The 22435-nt window shown below is 41.2% G+C and overlaps 1 long non-coding RNA gene across 1 annotated transcript; it reads right to left on the bottom strand.

Annotated features, from left to right (window-relative positions):
* Nucleotides 1–6946: 6946 nt before the first annotated feature.
* Nucleotides 6947–21813, bottom strand: LOC124271200. The gene is made up of 3 exons (XR_006896973.1): nucleotides 21802–21813; nucleotides 18849–18851; nucleotides 6947–7084 (listed from the first exon to the last, which is right to left on the bottom strand). It is a non-coding gene; the product is annotated as an uncharacterized LOC124271200 (long non-coding RNA).
* Between the last annotated feature and the right edge of the window lie 622 nt (nucleotides 21814–22435).

The raw sequence follows: 22435 nt of genomic DNA, 5'->3' as shown, positions 1-22435 counted from the left end.
ACAGCATAACATCACCTTTGGCCGGAGTTCCAAATATTTGACCCTGAAAGCCTGTCAGTTAACGCAAAGGAAATAACCCTTGTGTTTTACAATGATGCCTTAATCATAGTCACAATGAAGTATATGTTGCCATGTGTTTTCCAATATGATTGAGTCAGTGAAATACTAATATTTACCAACTATAATTCCAAACGAGGCTTTCTTCAAGCAGCGACTTAACGCCTTATATAGCTAGGCTTGCTTAGATTATAAAAAAAAATTCATATAAGGCATCATAGATATTTCACAAACATTGTACAGGACCCTGACGTCAAAACTGATTTAAATTCTAATCGCTGATTAAAGAGTAAGACAATAAATAGTATGCCAAATTATCGTTAACATGACAACCCTGTGATATTTCATCTTATGTAAAGAGTAATATATACGATGCTAGGTATGGCAGTACTACGGCAGATGATACTGTCGGCCGTACATTTTAATAAGTTGCTTCAACGCTATCACTAATCACTTGGTATCTATTATACCGGCAGATACCTATAGCAGAAATTGTTTGCCCTACCTGTAACAACGATGTCCCTTGTATATAGAAGGGATATAATATGGGGATGAATGACATGTACTTTTATCTTGGCTCGTTTATAATGATACATACTGCGATCGTTCACAATAACCTCCCTGGCTATCAGATTGAGGGTACTTGTTAAACATAACCAGTATTTCTATTATTGTATTTATACAGTAACATTGTTCGAACGTTCTCCATATACGTCCGTCAGATACATCGCGCACTACTCCTTTCTCTTTGGATCTTCTACAATTCTGTAACATACACATTGTACCCTTAATGGGTAGAGTTTCCGTTCGGGGGAATATCATCAGGACAGCGATACAATTATCTCCAATGTTGTAGAAGGCACTCCACTTACTTAGGAAAACAATAACCCACTGAGATATTGCATTCATGTTGGAATCAATATGTTCGGCCCCTGTCAGATCTGAACTTGAACATGCGAGGTCTGCGTCTGTGTCAGACTAAAGGTCAGACTCTACAAGTTGTTTAGCATCACGGGGGCGTAATAGTCATAGGCCTGCTCCAAACAACGGATAAGGACTTCTCAGACGGGGGCGTAATAGTCATAGGCCTGCTCCAAACAACGGATAAGGACTTCTCAGACGGGGGCGTAATAGTCATATGCCTGCTCCAAACAACGGATAAGGACTTCTCCGTCGGGGAACAGTACAGCAATGAAACATCACATTTACTTGTGTGACATTTGCTTTCGCAATCTGAGTTTATGGATCGTCAATTTAAGCAGGTCAGTCAAGACGAAATTCACAAAAGGCACGGAGGTCCAACATGCCAATGGTATACTCAGAGAACACACCCACCTGTGCTATCCGGTCATAATCGCTACACGATAAAAACTATTTTTCATTTCATGTCTCACGGAATTTCATAATTTGATATGGCATTGTTTGTTGTCGCAAACTTTTGCGTTAGTTAAACAAATGTGGACAACTTTAAAGTTGATGTATGGTGTTATTACAGCAAAGGCTGAGCGGAAGGAGAAATAACATGGTCCAGGCACTGTGAGTCTATTAAGAAAGGTCCCATGCAGTGCAATAATATTCCAATTATGTACTGCAAAAAGCTGTTTTACAGTAGTGAGCTGAATAGACTTAAGAAATTACGAGTTGGTACGTGTGGCATATTTGGCTGTGCTCTAAGAGAGATAAAATGCCATTCTATTGTGACAGCTAGGGACACTTGCGAGGACAAAGGGGCACCTCATCGCCCTTTGTTCACCACTGAACCTTTTAATCCCTCGAAACAAGCACCTCACAAGATTTTCCAACACCGCAGACAAAGCACCAAGGCGTAACTGATACTGGTAGATCTTACATGCACGTGCTTTGAACAATGACTCTCAAATCTCTTAACAAAAGCACTCCATTATTAGGGTACGGCTACTTTTTCGAGACATGCAGGATGTTTTTGAAAACTAGGTTATCAATCAAATACAGAACTCAGAGGCCCAGATAAGCTGCGTATCCGGGTAAAATACGCATAGAATTACGCATTGAAAAATAATTGTTGCGTACGAATTACGCATTTAAAATGTTAGATACGCAAAAAAGTTTAAAACAAATGCGTACGGAATATATTTATAAAAATCGCTTGCGTAATGAAAAAAATCGATTGCTATCAAGTTGTACTGTTAGTATAGGACAAGTGTTGTAATGTCAATATAGGATGAGTGGTTTTTTTTTATGAAATAATTTCCATTATATTTAAGTTGGTTTTGATTTGGTATGACATAAGGCAGAACATACCTGCTTAGTAAACTTACTCAATGACGTAATACTTAGGTGAGTAAAGTGACTGAAATACGCACATATGTGAAAGCAGTGGGTAACGGAAAATGAAATACCCACTCAACATTCATAATACCCACTCCCAAAAAATACAGTGGGTACAGTACCCACATGAGCTAATCTTATCTGGAGCTCTGTCAGAACTATAATAATATTTCACTCTTGGAAAAATTACTTAAAATAACCAAAAAACCCCCCTTGCCATGTTGGGTCCGCCTAACACGTGGATTTGTACATCAGGCGATCTTCGAAATTTTTCTTTCCCCTTCGACATGTCGTAAGAAGGCCTCTCCATAACGCAGAATACTTACATGGCTCTCACAATCACCGACACTGTTGAGACCTCTTCAAATACGAGACCCTATTTTGAAGTATATAAAATATTGTGAATTAGTTTCAACATGCCAGCAACTGGAGAATCGCTTGGAGCAAGAAGTCCAACACCAAAATGGCCAAGTAAACTGGACTTCGCGGGCGATATATGCGACGCCGAACTCATATCTCCATGCGAGATAGTCGAAAAACAAATCGAAAAAACAATACCGAAGCCTACAATCCCGAGATTCAGGATACAGAAAATTCATCTCTCGGTCGCAGAAGGTATGAGTTAGATAAAAAAAAAGAAAAGTTCCGTATTTAACTGTCATATTTTTTTCATTTTTAGATTTCAAGTCATGTGAATGAAAATCTCGTGCCAAAAGATGAGTATGTTAAATTCTTAACGTGAGACGTTCCCTTTAGTAATCAAACGAATAGACAATCTCACATTTACCAAATTTCAGTTGTATATAATACTGAGTCAAAAAAGAAACTTCACATTCCTTCTTCAGGGCACTATAAAAGAACAGGAGATGGTAAGATGGTTAAATTGTTATTATTTCATTGCTGAGATCTGTGTGATGTACTCGATACACTGACAGTGCCATAATCAGTTCCATTAGGCTACACCGCCGTTCCAAAACATTGGTATACAGAATGTTAAGTCACAAGAATAAAAATGCGAAATTTCTCAATTCAATATCGTGTATGGCCGCCCCGCGCATTCACCACTGCCAAACACCGTCTCCTCATCGACTGCCTGATGCTTGTGAACACGTGGTTGGGGATTCTGCGCCATTGCTCTTGCAAGGCAGCGCCAAGTTCCTGCAAATTCTGCGGTTGGTTCCTAAGACCACGAAGCCTTCTCCCAAGTGCATCCCAAACGTGCTCTATTGGATTAAGGTCAGGGGACCTCGATGGCCAGTCCATGACGTTGATTCCAGCGTTTTGAAGGAAATTTCGTGTCAACATCGCGGTATGCGGCCGAGCATTATCATGCTGGAACTGTAGACCTGCGCCATGAGGCGCCATGAAAAGAACGAGTTCAGGGGTTAGCATCTGGTCGCGGTAAGCAGCAGCTGTGAGGTTTCCACAGATGACCAGAAGTCGGGAACGGTTGTTCCCACAGAAATCACCCCACACCATGCAACTTCCGCCCCCGCATCTGTCGACTTCCTGTACACAACATTGGGCATACCGTTCACGACCTCGTCTCCAGACTCTATGCCTGCCGTCTGCGAATCTGAGGGTAAACTTGCATTCATCGCTAAAGACGACTCGATTCCAGTCTCTCTGGGTCCATCGGAGGTGACGTTGGGCCCACAGCAGACGTTGACGTTGATGAAACGGCGTCAATATTGGCCCACGATATGGACGTCGAGAATGGAGAGTGGCAGACCACAACCGATTTCGAAGGGTCTGTGAGGACAGTCGACCTCTAAACATCTCAGCCCTGGTTCGTGTAGCCGGCAGAAATCTGTCACGTAGGTGACGTAGAACGATTTGACGGTCTTCTGCTCGTGACGTCACACGTGGACGACCCGACCTTGGGCGATCAGAAGTGGTGCCAGTTTGTTGTAGACGGCCTCGCAAGTCATACACAGTACGACGGCTGCATCCCATTGCTCTTGCGACGTCAATAACTGATCTTCCCGCTTGCAACATGCCAACGGCACGTTCACGTTGCACATTTGACAATCGTGGCATTTCAAGTACCGTTAGAACTGTGGTTTAAAAGAGTTTTTTCAATTCTTGAGGACAATGCAAACACGTGCATATGAAGAAAACTTCGATGCGAAGATCACGTGATCGACTGCACGTGCAAAACCTGATTTGGCACTAACGTCATTTGCACGACGAATGGATGGGTTTGAGTGGGGTTTGCTAACGTTTTTCTAGAGTCGAAAGATAGGGATCCTATTTCGGATACATAGATGTATCATCAGCGAAAACTTATTCATTATTTTTCAAATTACATTTTGTGAAGTTTCTTTATTGACTCAGTATACTACGTAGGCATACACATGTTAACGTATATATCTTTTTCATTCAACAATTTATTCAAGGTGAACTGTGACGCAAATGAGTTGGTAGGAGAGCAAAATGACCATCCTTCCGTCTTTCTGTTACAGTTTTCCTGTGTATACACTGAACTTTGATTAGCATTTTGAATTCACGAGTTCAACAATAGAATATAGCAGAACTGAGAACACGAGGGAGAAACTATATCTTAATGATTTTAACTAAGTTAATTAATCGTTGTACAAAGCCTGATGTTAAATAGAACTGAAAGCGTGTATTGAGTTTTCAATCTTTTTCAGATTTGCCAACAGCATAATGACCAAAATTCAATGGGCTGTTAAAACGTTCAAGGAATGTCAACATAACAGAAATCGACTTGCAGATCAACGCAACATTTGCCCAATCATGTGGATATAGAGAACAGGACCTGCGATGAAATGAATTATTCCTTTTCACGTTTCATATGTGAATATCCCCCGGATATCTTTTACAGTTTAGTCATCTGTCTCCAGCTGTATACGGACACACTGGACAAGTGGTTCAAGCTTCTGTCGGACGACTCTTTCAGTCAGATTCGCAACACTCTGGATCACGATGAAGACTAACAGTTGGACGTGCAAAACTAAAAGACAAGCTCAAGTTATCACACTAGAGGAGGAGGTGTCCTCCCAAACGTCAGACGTCCCAAAAGTTAGACGCGTTAAAACAACAAAGGTTATGGCTGGTTGCACTGAGGTTCACTACAGTGTTACCTTCGTTAATTAATGGACTAGTCCAAATGTACTTATCCAAACACAAAGAGAAGAGATTATGGATAATGACAATGACTTTGTTATATACTGTTTATGTTGGAAAAACAATGTAAGGAAGGAAGTAACTCCATTAGGTTGTTGTGCATTTATATACATAGGGTAAAGTCCACATTCACCATAAACAATTACATTTGGTGTTTGGGGACCAACATTTCAGAACTTCTTACATGCAGTTAAATGTACATTTTCAATCTTATAAAATTTATTAATACCCCATACTTCGGCACCATACACACGGATTGGTTGAATTTGGGTATCAATAGTTTGAAAAATACAGAATAGTCAACATTATCTAATTTATGTGGTGTAGTACTTCTAGAAGTGCCCTATTACTCCGAGATGATAAATCTTATATGCATTGAATTTACAAGAAGATGAAAACGGAATGCCTAAATATATATATGAATCAACTGTTAAGACACGTTCACCTTTATAAAACCATTTCTTATTTCTCGCTTAGGGTTCACCTCTCCTGAAAACAACAATTGGAGTTTTATCTAGGTTAACTGTCAACATTAGTATTCTGATCAACATATATTTGTGTAAAAACGTGAAAACCATCTCGTTAGTGTATGGGACAGGTTTATTATATCAGTGTGTAAGACTAGGTTGTAATCACAGTCACGCCTGATTGATTTGTCTGACAATTGGGACGTATGACTTTTGGGACCTCTAAACCGAGGAGGAGGATGTTCTGTGGTCTGCGGGCTGTCTCGGCTGCTGGACACCCTTGCCTACCTCACTGGATTACACAGTGTGTTCAGGCTCATAACGCCCACCTTTCGACCAGACTATCGGCGTCCTGAGACTAGTTTCATTCTGCCAGTTAATAAAGGATTACGAGGACAATGAAGGATCAACGAGTTGTTTGAAGAGGATAATCCGGATTATGCGAAAGAGAGCACACCAAATGAGAAGACGACAACAGTTTATATTTGTATCGGTATATTTCCATACTTGAACATTCATCAACAAACTCAGTTTACAGATTTTAACGTTTTTGTACATTGATTCACATAAGTAAATACGTGACATTTTCAATAAATACATCGTATATCCGATGCGTATTCATGATACATATAGCACACATTTTTTCACAGGGATTGATCCACAGATTTTAACCCAAATGCAACAGGTGGAATGCTAAATCAGCAGACTGTCTCACGGACAGTGTTCCTTGTCTGAGCTGGTGACGGATGTCCCTGTATTTCTTCTTCTTGGACGGACGCTTCGCTTCAGCTTGTTTTCCGTGATGGTCTGTTCTCGCAACAGGAACGGAATGATCTCGAAGATGTTTGGGTGAGCCTTGCCGACGCATCTCTTCAGACGTAAATGCCACCCTTCCAGGTGGTTGTTGGTTCTTGGCCCATCTTAACCTTTAAAGGAAACCGCTGGTCGGCGTCTTGAGGCGGTGTCTGCACACGAAGCAGACCTTTAGGTTTGAAACTATGCACATGAAGCAGACACCTTGTTTTTCCTTTGATGTTTACCGATCTGGTCTTGCAACTGATTGGTGTTTGTTTAGTGGCTTAAAGATGAGATTTCTTGATTGACTAATTAACTTAGTGAATACTGATCAATCAGGTATCACAACTACATTGAACCGTGTTCAAAATGACACATGTCTCTTAATCATAATCCAACCATCGGGCCACGGACCAACAACCACGTAGAAGGATACCACAGTCGCCTGAACAAAATCGTCAGAAAGGCTCATCCCAACATCTTCGAGGCCATCACATTCTTAAAGTCAATACAAATGTCCACTGAATCAAGATTGAAACAATATGCAGCCGGAGGCAAACCACCCTCAAAGAGAAGAAAATATGTCCGATTGGATGAGACCCTTTCAGCTCTGAAGCGGCGTCTACAGAATGACGAAATTGTACAGAGTTGTTGATATGTAAACAAATGTATAAAAACATATATCTGATTTCATTTTGTATGTACCAGTCTTTAAGCAAGGTAGACCGATAGACCTAACCAGCTGATCACTCAGGCATATCATCCGGATTATCCGGATTAGCTGAGAAGAAACAACATAATTAAAACTGGCTTAAGACTACTGGTCAAATGCACACGAAGCAGACCTGATTTTTCTCTCGCAAAGCTGGAAGGTCTGCTTCATGTGCATAAACCCCTGAGGCAAGTGGAAAATGGAAAGGTCGGCGTTCTGAGACAACACCGCACAGAGATCTATGTGGAGGGGACGCGTCGCAGCTTCATGTTAGTGAGGTGAGGTGAGGTGAGGTGAGGTGAAATTGGGTTTCACGTCGTGCTTGAGAATATTTCGCTCATATGACAACGTGCATGCGAGTGTATGTGTATGTGCGGCTGCTTGTACTAGCCCAGACTTAAGCTGGTTTTATAGTGCTAGCCCACTGAGATACCACGCCGCAGTGAAGCATGAATACCCCACTCAGACACATAATACTGACTCCGAGCCGACCAGTCCTTGTACCCAGTAATGCCAGGTAGGGACCAACAAGTACCATATTTTAACGTCTTTCTGTATGACGCGGTCGGGGATCGAACCCGCGACCTTCCGATCTCCGGTCGGACGCTCTAACTACTATACCCCGTAGGCGGTCTTCATGTGTGTGAAAGCAGCAGCGGCAGATACATGTTGTTCACGGAACGCACATCGAAATGTAACAGTACAGTGGAGGACTCAAACAGGACTCTTGAGAACAGCGAGTGAGTTGATATTTAACATCACATCGTCAATGGTCAGCCATATCGTGACGAGAACAAATTTGACGTCGATAAAGAATATGGATATATACTGAGTCAAAAAAGAAACTTCACATTCTTTCTTCAGGGCACTATAAAAGAACAAGAGATGGTAAGATGGTTAAATTGTTATTATTTCATTGCTGAGATCTGTGTGATGTACTCGATACACTGACAGTGCCATAATCAATTCCATTAGGCTACACTGCCGTTCCAAAACATGGGTATACAGAATGTTGAGTCACAAGAATAAAAATGCGAAATTTCTCAGTTCAATATCGTGTATGGCCACCCCGCGCATTCACCACTGCCAAACACCGTCTCCTCATCGACTGCCTGATGCTTGTGAACACGTGGTTGGGGATTCTGCACCATTGCTCTTGCAAGGCACCGCAGAGTTCCTGCAAATTCTAAGGTTGGTTCCTAAGACCACGAAGCCTTCTCCCAAGTGCATCCCAAACGTGCTCTATTGGATTAAGGTCAGGGGACCTCGATGGCCAGTCCATGACGTTGATTCCAGCGTTTTGAAGGAAATTTCGTGTCAACATCGCGGTATGCGGCCGAGCATTATCATGCTGGAACTGTAGACCTGCGCCATGAGGCGCCATGAAAAGAACGAGTTCAGGGGTGAGCATCTGGTCGCGGTAAGCAGCAGCTGTGAGGTTTCCACAGATGACCAGAAGTCGGGAAGGGTTGTTCCCACAGAAAGCTCCCCACACCATGCAACTTCCGCCCCCGAATCTGTCGACTTCCTGTACACAACATTGGGCATACCGTTCACGACCTCGTCTCCAGACTCTATGCCTGCCGTCCGCGAATCTGACGGTAAACCTGCATTCATCGCTAAAGACGACTCGATTCCAGTCTCTCTGGGTCCATCGGAGGTGACGTTGGGCCCAAAGCAGACGTTGACGTTGATGAAACGGCGTCAATATTGATCCACGATATGGACGTCGAGAATTGAGATTGGAAGCCCGCAACCGATTTCGAATGGTCTGTGAGGACAGTCGACCTCTAAACATCTCAGCCCTGGTTCGTGTAGCCGGCAGAAATCTGTCACGTAGGTGACGTAGGACGATTTGACGGTCTTCTGCTCGTGACGTCACACGTGGACGACCCGACCTTGGGCGATCAGAAGTGGTGCCAGTTTGTTGTAGACGACCTCGCAAGTCATACACAGTACGACGGCTGCATCCCATTGCTCTTGCGACGTCAATAACTGATCTTCCCGCTTGCAACATGCCAACGGCACGTTCACGTTGCACATTTGACAATCGTGGCATTTCAAGTACCGTTAGAACTGTGGTTTAAAAGTGTTTTTTTTTCAATTCTTGAGGCCAATGCAAACACGTGCATATGAAGAAAACCGCGATGCGAAGATCACGTGATCGACTGCACGTGCAAAACCTGATTTGGCACTAACGTCATTTGCACGACGAATGGATGGGTTTGAGTGGGTTTCGCTAACGTTTTTCTAGAGTCGAAAGATAGCGATCCCATTTCGGATACATAGATGTATCATCAGAGAAAAATTATTCATTATTTTTCAAATTACATTTTGTGAAGTTTCTTTATTGACTCAGTATATTATAAAACCTGTCGTCAAAGGACAGTGAAACATAGATTATCGCAGTTAGAATTAATTTAGAATTAAAATTAGCATGTAAAGTTAACAAAATAATAGCACTATGTGGACACAACATTATATAAAAACAGGCTATAGATTACCAACAACTGAAGGTAGATCACCATACTAGGGTCCTACAGTGCCTTCGCTACCTATATACACTCTAGCTGGATTTACATCATCCCTTCAGACGATGGTGATTGTAGGACAATTTAGCCATAACTTAAAGTCACAAAAATACTAAGTTGTACAAAATATGGTACGTTTAAATTTATTTTGAAAGTTTTGGGACTTACGTACCCTCTCAGGAGGACAATAATTTTACTGTACCTTAACTCCCTTGGGTGAGTGAGTGAGTTAGTGAGTGAGCGAGTAAATTAAATTATAGATATATAACAATTTAAAGTAAATTATAAACACCTCTCAACGAAGGACAGTAAAATCAAGTGATTATCACAGATAGAAATTAAAAACTAGTAATAAAGCTAACTCCGTTGATCTATAGAAGACGATAAAATATATAACCAGAAGACTGTAGCTGTCTTCTTTGATGGGCATTTTAGCCACCTGGCTTCCTATCAGTTGTGTAAGCTCTAATTCAGTCCTTGTATGTCACCCTACTGGCTTCCTATCAACTTACTCAATCTCTTATACAAGCGTTAAACATCAACCTCATTTATTGTATAAACAACTCATTCCCAATCTACTGTAATAACAACTCTTGTACATATTCTCTCAATTTGTTACTGATGTATCACTTGCTTGACAACGTCATTAGAACCTATGTCGAAACGTCGCCTCCACAGAATACAAGAAGTTATATATCCATAATAAGTGTCATTATTCTTCCGACTGTAGCTGGCCAACAAATGAAGGTAGATCAACATAGGGACCATGGGGACTTACAGAGCCTTTGCTACCTGCATAGAGTCTACTTTGGGTTAACACCATCCTTCCAGATGTTAGTGATTGTAGAAAATCTAGCCATTAGTTAAAATAACATTTATACTGCAGTTAATATAATAGTCAGTTTGAATTTACTTTGAAAGTTTTGGGACTTACGTACCCTCTCAGGAGGACACTAATTTGACAGTACTTTAACTCCCTTTGAGGATACAGACGTGAACAACCCCAGTTGATTATCTGAACTACTAATTATAAAATATTTATCTATTTACAAAACATATCAACATTTATTCAACAATTCTATTTCTTTTACAAAATAAATAATTAAATAAAACTTAACAGTAGAAAAAAGTCCTTAATTGTTTTGACACTGAAGTACTTAACCCTTGTGATTGAAACATCTATACAGTCAAGCAGGACATGCTTGACCGTGATTCTCTCACCTTTTGATAAGTATTCGTGTGTATATCGCGTATGGCCAATGCGACATCCTCGCATAATGACCTCTTCAAATCTTAACTGACAGCCCAAACAGGTGTAACCGATAGTTTTATTTCATGTACTCTATATGGGGGCGGTGGGGTAGCCTAGTGGTTATAGCGTTGGCTCGTCACGCCGAAGACCCGGGTTCGATTCCCCACTTGGGCACAATGTGTTTAGCCCATTTCTGGTGTCACCCGCCGTGATATTGCTGGAATATTGCTAAAAGCGGCGTAAAACCAAACTCAGTCAGTCAGTCAGTCATGTACTCTATTGATACTTAATTGGGTGTTCCACTTCTTTTGTATCCGATCACTGATATAAGATCTAATGACAGCTTTGTAATGAGAAGTGGAGTCACAGATTTGTTGATTGTTGCTTTAGGAGAAAGGGCCATTGCGTTACCAGAGATTTCAACATGGCTGGGTAACCAACAGAGGACATTGTCGTATTTGCCAGTAGCAAGATCGTTATATAATTCAAGAATTTCAATTAAAAGTGAATGCTTACAAGATAGCTTTTTTATAGCCTGAAAGCACGAGAGAGAGTCCGAAAAGATGTTGTATTGTTGTATTTAGGGTGTTTTTTAAATGTATTTTCAGGCCGTTAATATAGCATTTGCTTCGGCTGTGAAAATTGAGTTGGCTCATCGGCCTCAACAGAGATACTGATCGGAAAGATCCAAGACATAATCTCAGACCTTGATGGTGAACAAAATCATGGAACACATCACATGACAACAACAAAATTCATGCACAACACACACGAAAAGCACAAATTGCATGCGTAAAACATGGTGATTATGGGTATAAATGACCGTCGGCAAATAAACGTTCTTATTATAGCTGTACCTCCGCAAGTGAAGATTATTTTGCAATGCCAAGATTGTCACCAGAGGAACGAGAACGGGCGTTGGGCATGTTGCAGGTTGGCACATCAAGCAGGATTATTGCCAGTTGATTTAGTTGCCATCATTCCACCATCATAAGACTTGCCAACAGGTACCAACAAACAGGAACCACCAGGGACCGCCAACGTCCTGGCCAGGCACGCGTCACCACCCCCTCGCCAAGATCAAGACATTGTTCGGCGCCATTTTCGGGATCGTACGTTGCCGGCTGCCAGAACCGCCAACGCTGTCTAAGGCCGACGTGGTTTCATCAGTGCTTCCACCGTCCGACGCCGTCTCCGTGCGGCAGGATTACGGTGTCGACGCCCTTATGTTGGACCCATCCTGACTGAGAGACATCGCCGTGAACGCCGACGATGGGCTGAACAGCATCGTTTGTGGTTGTTACGACGTTGGCATGGTGTTGTGTTCTCCGGCGAGTCATGTTTTCACTGCGAAATGCTGACGGGCGTCTATGGGTATGGCGTCGACGGGGAGAACGTTACCATCAGGACTGTGTTGTGGAAACAGATCGTTGGGGTGGAGGCAGCATTATGGTCACACAGTTTCTGGCAAACAACAACATTACTCTACTTCCATGGCCTGCATTGTCACCAGATTTGTCTCCCATTGAACACTTGGGGGATTACATCGGCCAACGCCTCTCACGTCGCCCACAGATCAACAACCTTGGGGAACTTGAGAATGCATTGCAACAACAGTGGAATGCATTGCCTCAAAACATTATTCAGAGACTTATCAGTTCAATGAGGAGACGTGTTGCTGCTAACGGTGGTCATACACGTTACTGACTTTCCAATTTGACTCCATCTTTCTTTCATGGTCAGCTGCATGAAAACTTCACTGTTTTTCTGGATTGGTTCTTGTTTCTTTTCTTTACCAATCACTGGACTACAAAAGTATGTAAAGTTTACATACCGATTGCTCATTTATGCTCTTGGAAATCCAAACTAATACAGGTGGTGCGTTTTCAATAATGTTCAGTATATGAGGTCGAAAGGTCAAATGCTCATAAAAAATTAAACCTGAGACTTTTGTTTCTTTTACTACTTTATTAGGCGCGTTATCGAAATATAATTGCGGGAGCGTTATATTTTCGGCAAAATGAATGGTTACTCGTACAGCGACAGCCTGCAGATATGTATTTAGAGGAACAGGACTGTGAATGACGCCCTGCCTCACCATAACAGAAGATCCTCCAGTAGCCTTATCACCCGGAGGAGAAAAGTGATAGCATGAATCATAATATCTCAAGTCAAAAGTATCTGTAGCTTTAAGGAAAGTTTCCTGTGAACAAAATGCTGATGGTTCTAGATCTTGTATGAATAGCTGAAGATCCTTAGCACTGTTGTGAAGTTCTCTAAAATTCCATTGAATTAAATTAGTAGAGTAAGTTATGGCGGTTCAATTGGAGACCGTGCAAGGGGAGAAGATCCTCTTAGCTGTACTGGCAGCGATGGAGAGATCTATATGTCCAAAGGTTCAAAAGTGTTGTAAACCTATATAGAAACAGAAAAAGGAGGAGACACTTCTAGTTGTTTAAGTGCCCTAATTTAATTCTTTTTTATTTGTTTCTGTTCTTTGTTCGTGAAATGTTTAGATTTGGTTACCGGTTCTGGCTGGTTCAGGTTCTGAAAGTACTTGAAGCAAATTGTTAGTCTGATTGACTATCAGACATTGCTTGAAGCGGATGTTCTGCTTCAACCTCTGTCTGAGTGGCAGCAGCATTTCTGTTACCATAAACACTGTACACCACAGTTTGGTTTCCAGAGACCCAGGTGATTGCAGTTTGACAGCCCTGATCAACCTTTGGGCAAGGAGTAGAAACGGCTGCAGCCTACGATTTTGTGAAATACATGAGATTATTTACTGGTAAAAGATTCTTTGCTTCATTGAATGATATATTGTTGGTGTGCTTCAATTTCAAAATTTTAGTTTGTTTTTCATATGCTGGACATAATTTGTGCAGTTAACGTTTTCATGTTTCCACCAAAACGGGAACAAACTGGGGAGCTGTGACATGACGTAGCTCCATGTTCAGACTGTTGACATTGAAAACATCGAGGTGGATTTGGGATGTACACTTCCCCTTCGATGGTAAAATATCCAGGTTTATTGATTTATGGAGTGACGTGAAACAGAAGGTAAACAGGTACGTATTTGTCTTAATTATATCATCGCCGTTTTTCCGAGTAAATCTCTTTACATATGTGACACCTTTGGTTTTCAGTTCAGAAGCAATTACTTTCTCTGACGTGTCAGCGAGACATTTTGCTCGATCACGAACCATGCCTCTGCATGAATTAAGTGTTTGTGTATTGAGACAGTAATCCCAGTAACGAGCTTCGAGCAAATTGATACATAGCTGTCACTTTCCTCACTTAACCACATATTCCAGCGATGCCTTTTCATGTGGCAAAGGGGTTAAGCTTCAAAGGCTGTCCATAAATTCCCTCCACAACCAGAAATCGTGGCCAGGAATCAACACTAATTGCGGTAGAATCATCAACAAAGCTGACAAAGCATCTATTTCAACATGTCGTCTCTTGGTTTTCGATTGATAACCAGTTAGATTAGGAAAAAACGGATATTAGACAACCCTGCTCCCCACTCACCATGGCATGTTAACAAGGACGGTGAAAACCGACTCTGTAACACTATTGTTACAGTGTTGTTATACTCGAACAATACAGACACAGGTAGCTAATATTGTCAAACAGAATAAAAGTGAGGCTGGTTCCACCCATGGCTATTATCTGAAGACACTTAGAACACGGAGGTCAGTAATGCCATAATGCAACTGGCAGTACTCTAGGCAGGTTAACAAGTTTCCAACGTGAGAGGATAACAAAATTATTCCGTTGAAAAGATACATAGATATACATAATCCAAATTTGAAGTTGACCATGCACAGGGCATGACATGACCCGCCGATTGATAAGTGATGTAAGGGTCCTGTAAGAACACTGCTCCTGGATCCTGTGCCCTCAGCCACCAGGCTCCCGTCCTCCACCGACACAGGGGCACAACCCACGGCAAACAGGTTGCCCAATGCGGTCGCCTCTTACGACCAGCACACGGTACTGTGGACACATTCTACCCCGGGTCCACACGGTACTGTGGACACATTCTACCCCGGGTCCACACAGTACTGTGGACACATTCTACCCCGGGTCCACACGGCACTGTCCTTGTTGAACATACATCATGTCACTTACGAATTCAGGTTGGAATAGAAGCAACAAAAAAGAAGGCTGACCATCTTCCATGAAATGAAAGTGTTTCAGTTTCAAAGCAACAAGAATCTTGGCCTAAGTTTACAGTCATTGCATTTACAAATGGAGAATCTCCCGAACTCAATCCCTTTGCTATATCAAAGACAATTCAGTCTATATGTGGAGAAGTACAGTACGTCTACGTTTTGTCGAGTGTTTGCGTCGTCAACAGTCAATCAATTTATTATGACAAAAGTCTGCAAATATACTGAGTCAAAAAAGAAACTTCACATTCTTTCTTCAGGGCACTATAAAAAAACAAGAGATGGTAAGATGGTTAAATTGTTATTATTTCAATGCTGAGATCTGTGTGATGTACTCGATACACTGACAGTGCCATAATCAGTTCCATTAGGCTACACCGCCGTTCCAAAACATGGGTATACAGAATGTCAAGTCACAAGAATAACAATGCGAAGTGTCTCAGTTCAATATCTCGTATGGCCGCCCCGCCCTCATTCACTACTGCCAAACACCGTCTCCTCATCGACTGCCTGATGCTTGTGAACACGTGGTTGGGGATTCTGCGCCATTGCTCTTGCAAGGTAGCGCGAAGTTCCTGCAAATTCTGAGGTTGGTTCCTAAGACCACGAAGCCTTCTCCCAAGTGCATCCCAAACGTGCTCTATTGGATTAAGGTCAGGGGACCTCGATGGCCAGTCCATGACGTTGATTCCAGCGTTTTGAAGGAAATTTCGTGTCAACATCGCGGTATGCGGCCGAGCATTATCATGCTGGAACTGCAGACCTGGGCCATGAGCCGCCATGAAAGGAACGAGTTCAGGGGTGAGCACCTGATCGCGGTAAGCAGCAGCTGTGGAGTTTCCACGGATGACCAGAAGTCGGGAACGGTTGTTCCCACAGAAATCACCCCACACCATGCAACTTCCGCCCCCGAATCTGTCGACTTCCTGTACACAACATTGGGCATACCGTTCACGACGTCGTCTCCAGACTCTATGCCTTCCGTCCGCGAATCTGAGGGTAAACTTGCATTCATCGCTAAAGACGACTCTATTCCAATCTCTCTGGGTCGATCGGAGGTGACGTTGGGCCCACAGCAGACGTTGACGTTGATGAAACGGCGTCAATATTGGCCCACGATATGGACGTCGAGAATGGAAATTGGCAGCCCGCAACCGATTTCGAATGGTCTGTGAGGACAGTCGACCTCTAAACACCTCAGCCCTGGTTCGTGTAGCCGGCAGAAATCTGTCACGTAGGTGACGTAGGAAGATTTGACGGTCTTCTGCTCGTGACGTCACACGTGGACGACCCGACCTTGGGCGATCAGAAGTTTAAAAGTGTTTTTTCAATTCTTGAGGCCAATGCAAACACGTGCATATGAAGAAAACTTCGATGCGAAGATCACGTGATCGACTGCACGTGCAAAACCTGATTTGGCACTAACGTCATTTGCACGACGAATGGATGGGTTTGAGTGGGTTTTGCTAACGTTTTTCTAGAGTCGACAGACAAGGATCCCATTTCGGATACATAGATGTATCATCAGAGAAAGGTTATTCATTATTTTTCAAATTACATTTTGTGAAGTTTCTTTTTTGACTCAGTATATTAGTGCTGCTGCCTCACTGCACAAAACATTAAACTCCTGCAGAGACATTGTTAGGGACGGAGCTCGGTGTTCGGCGGACATATCTGAAGAGGAAACTGAAAAATCAAAACATTACTTCTGCCAAACGCTTTACTGTCAGGAAGTAGAATGGTAGAACTAAACCCAAGCAATACCTAGCCGTTCACATTTGTGCTATGTACTGGAGGTGGAGGTGTGTATCCTGAATCAACTCCGATGTTATAACTATCAAACGTTTGGACACGGTTGTAAATCTATAGCCTTGTAATGCATTCAGCACAAATCTCAAAGAAATTTATCATCTCTGATTCTCTCTCCTGTCTGCAGACAGTTCATGGTTCACCCCAAGCAACCTATTATACTTGATATAACAGTGAACTCTTATTTACAGTGAACTCATCTCTTTTGTTGGTTACTAAGTCATGTCGGCATAGCTGTTAACTCAAAGGCCGATATTGCAGCTAAAGTAGCTCTTGCTGAATCGGTCTCGCCACTACATATACCATACTCTGATTTTAATCCATATACCAGTGAGTCTCTCTAAACAAACTAGAAACGCCCAAGTAGGTATAAAGAAGCTGATTGAAAATAAACGAACTTTAGGCTATACATATACCTTAGGATGTCCGTCAAATTGTCGAATTGGCCATACCCGCTTTAGTCATGAATAGTTGTTAACAAAATGAGGATCCTACTTTCTGATTCCCAAGTGATGAGATAATCACAGTCAAGAAGGTTTTGATTGACTGGGTAGACTTCTCTCCTACAAGGGATAGCTATTACTATATTCTTGTAAAGGATGTTTTCATTATTGTTCAATTAATGTCCTCCTGAGAGGGTACATAAGTCCCAGAAATATTCAAAGAAGTTAGAACATTCTCTGTCTTTTAATCGTTGTATATGTGTTATATTAATTTTTGGCTAGATTTGTCTCCAATTGCTAGCATCTGAAGGGAGGGTGTCATGCCCAGCTGGGTCCATGCAGGTGGGCGTTTATTGTGTAGTTAAATACTTAGCATTTGAAACTGATCTCTAGTTTTAATTTATCTGTGATAATCTAGTTGTACTGACCGTCGATGGCAGCATTTTATGATTATGAACATATGTACTGTCAGTACATGGCCTCTTGCTGTCACGATATGGCTGAAATAAAGCCGATGTTACGTAAACTGTGAACTCACTCACTATGCCTAACTGATGCATACCCTGTTGGAATACATCGGACATGGAATTGGTTTTGCAAAATTCAGTCACATCATGCCATAAATTAAGCCAAAAGAAATGGAGTGAGTGAGTGAGTGAGTGAGTGAATTAAAATTTATCGTCACATCGGCAATATTTCAGCCATATCGTGACGAGAACAATTAATTGGTACACATAGTAAGTAATAGTAAATTATAAAAGCCTGCCTACGAAGGACAGTAAAATAACTAGAATATCACAAAGAATAATTTAAAAACTAGTAATTATATCTAAAACAGTTTAACTATAGTTGACAATACAATATAAAACCGGGCTATAGATTGCCAACAACTGAAGGTAGATCACTATACTAGGGACCATGGGGACTTACAGTACTTTTGCTTCCTGCATGGACCCTAGCTGGATTTACACCATCCCTCAGCTATTAGCAATTTTAGATATTCAAGCCACAAATTAAAAGAACACATTTGCTACGATTAAAAATAACAGTAGATATAAATTTACATTGAATGCTTTGGGACTTACGTACCCTCTCAGGAGGACAATAATTTTACCCTACTTCAACCCCCTTTGAGGGCACAGCCACTAACAATCTCAGTTATTAATCTAAACTACCAACAATAAAATATTTAACTATTTACAGATCAGTAAGCAAATCTAATTCTTTTAAAAATTCAACTATTAAATGATAATTAACATTATAAAAAAGATCCTTCAAAGTTTTGACATTGAAATACTTATCCCTTGTGATGGAATATTCAACACAGTCAAGCAGGACATGCTTGACCGTGATTCTTTCATCACAAGGGATACAAAACGGAGGATCTTCGCCTTTCAGTAAATACTCGTGAGTATATCTAGTGTGGCCAATGCGACATCGTCGCATAATGACCTCTTCAAATCTGGACTGACAACCCAAGTAGGTGTAACCAATGTAGGGTTTTATTGCATGTAATTTATTAATACCTACTTGGGTGTCCCACTTCTTTTGCATTAGATCGCGGATGTATGTTCTAATGCTGGCTTTACAATCAGAGTATGGGATCAGAAGTGGTGTCACAGATTTGTTGAGTGCTGCCTTAGCAGCAATATCAGCCATGGTGTTCCCAGAAATGCCAACGTGGCTGGGTAACCAACAAAAGACGATGTCGCATTGGCCAGTAGCAAGATCATTATATAATTCGATTATTTCAATTAAAAGTGGATGTTTGCAAGAGAGATTTTAATAGCCTGAAGGCAAAGAAAGAGAGTCAGAAAATATTATATATTGTTTATGTTTGGGATGTCTTTGAATATATTTAAGAGCTGTTAAGATGGCGTTTGCTTCTGCTGTAAATATAGAGCTGTTATCTGGTATTCTAGAAGATATTGTTCTGGATCCAATGACAGTGGCACATGCCACTGCGACACCATCCTTGGACCCATCTGTAAATAAGGATTTTTATGTATTATAGTTATTCTTTAATTGATTATATTCTTGTTTATACTGTAATTCGTTAGTTTCGGATTTTTTAAACTTTGTCAGTGTTAGGTCAACTTGTGGCCTCACTAATTGCCAAGGAGGAGAAGAAAGAAGACGGGAAGGAGATATATTCTCCAACTCAATGCCAGCAGCAGAAATATATTGTTGGATTCTTATCCCAAGAGGTGGAACAAGTGAAGGTTTTTTATATATATTTTTTTTATACAAGTCCTCTTAAAGAGGATTAAAAACGCAAGTGTGAGCAGGATTGGATTCATTAGAATATAACTTTGTGATATATTGTAGGGACAATTTGATACGGCGAAGTTTTAAAGATGGCTCATCGGCCTCAACGTAGAGAGACTGTCAATGGGAGAGGTTCTGAAAGACCCAAGACAAAGTCTTAGACCCTGGTGATGGATAGAATCAAGTAGTTTGAGGTTGCTTTTACAGGCCCCACCATATACGATAGAGCCGTAATCAAGTTTCGATCGGACCAGTGATCTATACAAATGAAGGAGGGTCCAAAAGAAATGGAGTCAAATGTAGTCAAAGTTTTGTTAACTCCTAAATGACCCGCCAAAGGAATTCCATGTGTCAAACTAAAAACGTGACAGACAAATTGTTGGGTCCAGCAAATGTACCATCTAATCCCTGTCTCAAAGATTGACCATAATCCTTAAAACTATTAAGGTAGGACATTGTCGATATTCACAGAAAGTATTTGAAAGTATTTGAGACAAGTGGAATTAATACCATGTGGATTCAAAATATTTGCTTACATTCTTACAATATCAGAGTTCCGTTGTGTGAAAACATTTGATTTTTCAACGTTATATTCCACTACCCCGAATGTCAAACTTCAGGAAAAATATTATTCCTTGATCCAAGGGGCATTTGTAAACAAACATGGTGAACACAGAGGTTCCGGACAATTTGTCAAAAATGAAAGCAAATGTCATTTGAAGTTTACCGAGAAAACAATGCTGGAATTTCTCATTGATAACATCTTTGTGAAATTTGGCAACAAAACATTTCGCCAAAAAGGAAGCACACCAAAGAGCACGAACTGTGCTCTCCTTCTTGCGGATCTGTTTCTTTATGCAAATGAATGAGAATTTCTGCTTGGATTGGCAAATCAATCAATTAACTTAAGCTTCAGGTATATTCAGATGATTTTATATCGTTTAATAACCACCAAATAGCCAGTTTCCGCACACTGCTATACCCACTTGAACTTTTTACTAAGTTTTTAATGAGCGTCACACCACTCTTGCTCGGAATTTAGGTTACAACATTCAAGGCCTCAGTAAAGCTTCAAAAACCTTTACTTTACGATATGTGGAGGACAGTTCGAAATTGGATGCATCAGTGACACAAAATGTCTGATGCAATTCCCTATTTTGACTTGTACCATATACGTTCCAGAATTATTTCAGGTTACAAATTGACTAGACTTCGCAAATGTTTATGGGATCACCGTAGGCTTACCATTGGAACCAGTGGAACAGACACCTTTAGCGGACACAAAATCTTGACTAAGCACTCCTCACTCAAAACAATATACTTTGATGACTGATCTATGAAGGCTAACTCCTCTTTAACTGAACTGTGCACAACAAGACTATGACTTGACATTCACAAAATCATTGGGGGAAGAATGATTGTTTTTTCAAAGCGAGCTTTCTACAGTCAGAATGACTAGCCCTGGCTTACGGCGGTATCTGCAAGTAGGCTCGGGTGAAAACCCAGAAGTATCTTTGGAACGAACTGGAGTAGGATTTGACTGTTTTGTCAACAAAATCCAAACGCGACTTTGAAATGTTTTAACAGGAATTGGCAGAAATTGAACCATCCCCGTCTGGTTTATAACCATCTGAACTCCTGCCTGAAATGTCCGACTGCCTAAAACTAACCCTATGTGTTTGTGAATAATCATCCGCTTAATTAGCAGCTTGGTGCAAGTTCATCTGTTCATCAAGATACATATCTTGAAATGCTCAAACAAAGGTCAACTGCCTCAAACCATCAAATCACCACATACCTCTTTTTGCCGTGCATTTTTTTCTCCCAAAGCTAACTTAATAAATGAAGCTTTTCTTATTAAACCTACACCTTTGCCTGTAAGACGCAAGAACCAAATCGTAAGCCTTCAAAACAGCAGGATTAACAGTCTGATACCAGAAGTCCTAGGTAAAGAAAACAACAAACAGCCTGATCCTAAACGTTTCCTCCAAATACACTTCACAGCAACATTGTTCACTAGTTTTCATTTCAAGTTGTTATCCACCTTTTCATTATGTAAGAAGAACCTTTCAACACCTCGTCCAGGGAAAGGCAGAAGAAGTCTTATCGCCCTCAAAAGATCCAACAATATCAGTTTAATAATTCGTTATAAATTGTTTCAGGTTAATTTCTTTTCCATCTTTCCATTATTTCATATTAATGTTGTGTTACATTGCCAATTTTTCTCTTTCGAATTGTAACTATCTCCTGAATCAAACGTCAGTCTTCTCCTCAATCAAGGCAAAACCATCATCATCAAACTTTCGTCCTCAACCAGGAATGTGATCAAATTTCTTCAAATCGACCTTAAGCATACCGGATTTGGTGCACATATTGATAGCTTATGAATACTGCTGGTAATTTGTCAGTTTGGAGAAACAGAGGATAAAATCTAATTCACCAACAGTGAATGATGAACGTAACAAAGAG

This window comes from Haliotis rubra, unplaced genomic scaffold (genome assembly GCF_003918875.1).
Source record: "Haliotis rubra isolate DU_JTF1 unplaced genomic scaffold, ASM391887v1 Scf1586, whole genome shotgun sequence".
NCBI lineage: Eukaryota > Metazoa > Mollusca > Gastropoda > Lepetellida > Haliotidae > Haliotis > Haliotis rubra.
The sequence above is the reverse complement of the archived record's forward strand: the minus strand, read 5'-3'. Positions and strand labels throughout refer to the sequence as shown.